The sequence below is a fragment of the Nothoprocta perdicaria genome, unplaced genomic scaffold (genome assembly GCF_003342845.1).
Source record: "Nothoprocta perdicaria isolate Ctin4 unplaced genomic scaffold, notPer1 scaffold_0, whole genome shotgun sequence".
NCBI classification, from domain to species: Eukaryota; Metazoa; Chordata; class Aves; order Tinamiformes; family Tinamidae; genus Nothoprocta; species Nothoprocta perdicaria.
In genome coordinates, this window is record NW_020454092.1 from 6,593,954 (window position 1) to 6,598,231 (window position 4,278).

Sequence of the window (4,278 nt, forward strand, 5' to 3'; positions counted from 1 at the left end):
GTGGAGGGAGCCGGCAGCGGCGCGAGGTGCCGCGGCGGCGGCGCGGGGAGAGGGGTTTGAGGGGTATTTCTGCGGCGTCTGCCCGTTTGTAAGGGCCTTACGAGCACTGTGTGCKTTTATACGTGAGCGTGAGTGTCCGTGTCAGTGCACGCGGGCTCCTTCCCCTAAATCCGCTTAAATGTGCGCGGTGCCGGGAGCAGATGTGAGGGTCGGGTGCCGTGGGGTGTCCGTGCAGCCGTGTGAGCGCTGGTCTCCGTCTCCTTCCTCCGTGCGAGGTGGCTGCGCAGCCCCCTCACCTTCCTGCTCACCCTCCTGGGTGATGCTGCGCCCGGGGTGCCCTCAGCACGAGTGCTACAYATCCCGCTCCTTCAGGGCCGTGTTGGCCGCTGAAGCCTTCCTTGAGAGCGTGGTGAGAGATCCTGTAAGCTCTGCCTCAAAAGAAGAGGGATATTTTTCCTGCAGCGTGCAGAAAACGGTTCTGAACGGAGCCATTTCTCTCCCTAAGCAATGCAGCATGTTGCAGAGTGCAGGGGGCCTTCAGAGCGTGTTGCGTGGATGAGGCAAAAGCTTAGTGTCTGCAGCATGAACGGCTGCATGCTGGCCTCGCAAAACATCGCCGAGCCCCTTGTGGCGTAGCGCTTCTTCGCAGAGTACCCGGGGAAGTGCGCTCCCTCCTTCCGAGGGCTTTCCTTATGGATGGTTTTAAGGAAATGGGCACTGATGAGTTAGTATTTAKGCTGTGTTGCAAAAGTGATGTTGGATTTTTTTTCTCTGCTTTATGACTAAATCCTTCATTGCCATTCTGTATGAAAGATTTTAGTTTGGGTTGTTGATGTTTGATGCTGTTGCTTACGGTGGTTTTTYTTTAATGCCTCTTCTTTTGTGTGCCTAACTGTAGCTAGGAGAGCTTCTTTTAATTCTTACAATTTGTTTTATGTCACAGTTGCTACTGAAATACGTTGAACGTGAATATTAATTCAGCTAATGTTGCACACATATAATCAATCTGATTTTTTTCTTTTCCCCAAAAGGTTTATTGTGTTTTCATAAAGCAAGATAGTAAGCTAATATTTGTTAGGCTGACTCTGCTGTAGAAAACCCGTATGCAGTTTGTCTCTATCAGCTCAGTGTCAGTGCTTTACATGGCACTAATGGAAGACTGTGGTGAAGAAAACTTGTTTTTGAGTAGCTTGTGTTAGCCTGCTGAGCCTTCTGAACTGTCACGAGGATATTTCTTCTAATAAAGCTGCTGCAGTTGAGAACCGTGAGCGCCTTTGTGGTGTGTGTGCATAGGTCGGTGCATGGGACAGGCAGAGAGAAATAGGGCAAGCTTTCCAAGATGCAGCATAACAAGAGTGGTTTTTTTTTTGTGTGTGTGATAGCTAATACCCTGGTAGGGTATTTCTTCTGCTTTATGTTCATAAACCTCTATATATCTATGATTCTATGAAAAACTTCTCACATTTGGTCATATTATCATCATTGGTTCTTCCCTACAACTCTTAGGAGATCTGGAAAATGTGTAGTTCTATAGAATTTTCAAGTTGACTGTTTTATACAGAAGCTTATTTTGTTTTAAGGATACAATTTGCTACTAGAGAAGAGAGAACAAATAATTACATTATAAATCCCACTTTTGGTTTTGTATTTTTTCTTATTTGCAGTTATTGTGAATATTTTAGGTGTATATGAGATTTTTAAAACCTTTGTCATTATTAATAGAGGTTTATGTGGAGCTTCTTGAAAAGGCTGTTTATATTAGCAATTCAACTTTAAAGTGTATTTTTTTATATTATCTTCACAGCAAGCTGACTTCTTAGGTTGGCAAACCAAGTCAAAAGTAATGAATGACATGTCATCTGTTGCTGTCACAGGTTATCCAGAGGCTCCCTAACTGACCAGTCTCTTAACTGAGAGTAATGCCTGGCTGGAGAATAAATCATGAGTGATAATGCAGTGATTCCCCCCCCCCCCCACCATAAATTCCCCCTCTCCCATCAAATGTGTAGCCAGAAGTTTTCTGATCTGCCAAGATATACACAGTATGTGTGGAGTAAAGTCTGGCCTTTACAGTTTCTTTTTGAATCATTGCAATTAATACTATCCTCTTTATAGATACTAGACTAATATCTAGTTTAGTACTAGGCTAATAGCTTTTTTGTGTAATGGTAAACACTGAATTGTCAATTGCCATTGTCACTTAAAGCTGACAAATTTTTACAAAACTGGTTGTTTTATGGTGTTACAGAATAGATCAAAGTAGGTCAYGTATGTTGTAGTTGCATATAGCCTGCAAAATAGCACTGTTGCAGGTCGTATAACTGAGCGGCAAGAACAGCATTCAGAAYGCAGCGTGCCAGTTGTGATTCTCACTGCTGGGTCTTAACATGGGATCTTGACTTCATAATATTATTAATAAGGGCAGATGTAACTTAGGGTTGTATATTCTTGATKAAGCATGCATTTCTTTTTTCTTTTTTACGTTTTTCTGCAGTATTTTTAGTATATTCATCTTAAATGTATGTTTTTRAGAAATCTTCTGCTAAGACTGAATGATGAGAAGATGGGAGCTGCTGCAACATCCTAAATACACAACTTCATCTGTGGGAATCACTGCTCTAGAGACACTTGACCCACAGACACACATATGGCATAGTTTAGAGCCTAATTTAATGAGGTCATCTGAAGTTGGAGAACTTGAAAAAAGATAGAGCAGGGCTATTTGCAGTSAACTTTTAAAACAAAATTGTTTATGTAGGGAGACTTTTGGAGTTGTGGCTTTTCTGCCTATTTGCGATGTCTTTTATATTTTGTATGTTATTGCATTTTTTAAATTATAATGACAAGGAATAACTTAGTTCTCTGTAAGAGCAAAGTCTGTTTATTTAGGCTCCTGTTCACTTCAGCTGTGTAGATTTCTTTTTCGTTGTTATTTTTTCATTCTGTGTTTTTCAAATCATTCAATTACTTGTACCCCTTTGTGATTTATCTGTAGTAGTAAAAGCTGTTGAGTTTTGTGTTTCTGAAGAGAAAAGGTTTTTGGTTAAGTACAGTGATGGTTTGACTGTAGCTTTCAGTAGCAAAATTCATCTGTTTCAGATTCAGTTGATGTTTGCAGAAGCAGAATTTCTGAAGCACAGGTGTGATAACACTGATGAATAACTTTTGTTTGGATAATAAAGAAAACATAGATATACAAGAAAGGAAAGGATTTCAAGACATTGCTCCCTACTCTGAGGAAGAAGCAAATATATTGAAGTTGTGTCTGAGAGATATTTGTCTGATCTGTTCTTAAAAACCTTTGAAGAGGGTAATGCCATACCTCTTCACTGGTCTATTTATAGCTGGTGCATAACTCTCATTATAGTTAGGAGGGTTTTCTTAATCTTAACCAGTAGTGAGAGACATAAGTTAAATATTACTTCTCGTCCTGCCATTATTACTCATGCAGGATAATGATTTCTGTAGTGTTTATACCAACTGTTTGCAGACGTGAAGGCTGTTACTCTGTCTTCATTTGTTTCAGACTTTTCCACCAAACTGCACAAACGGGCCTCTTCTTCACAGGCCACGTTTTCTCTCTCTCTTTTTTTCTTTCTTTTTTTTTTGTCTTTTTTATCTTTTTTGGTTTTTTTTCTCTCTTTTGGGCAATGACTCTTACTCAATCTCTCTAATTTGTCTGCAATCCTTTCCAAGTCGCTCTGCCAAAATTTTACTGAAACAAACCAATTTACAGTAGAAATATCATATGACGGCGCTATTAAATATAATTCGAGAGGTTAGTCTTTTTTTTKTGTGTGWGTGAAAATGTCAGACTTTATCTATGGAGAATGTGAGAATTGTCATCCTAAATATTGTTTTGGTGAGAGGTGTCTGACTACGGAAAGATGATTGACAGACGGAGTTCAGCCTGTATTCAGTGGCTGTTTTGTCATACTGCGTGCGCTTCTAAAAGTGCCCCTGTTACTACGCTGCCAGCAGGAGACTTTGATGAAACAGGAGTGTCATTGGAGTGGTAAAACCCTAACCTTTCAAGCACTGTTTTTTTGTTGTTGATGTGTTTGGATTTTTTTCTTCTCTTTTGCATGGTAGTTTGAGAAATTAATATAAAGTAGTAGTTTGCAAACAGTTCTTTTGCCTCTGATACAGTACAGTAAGTACAGTAATGTCTGGTGGGGATGAGGTGGATATTGTAATGAATGACATTTTTAAGCTGCTGCTTAAATACCTGTTAGCAAGAAAATACCTGTCAAGGCTCTGTGTGCAATATTGGCACTG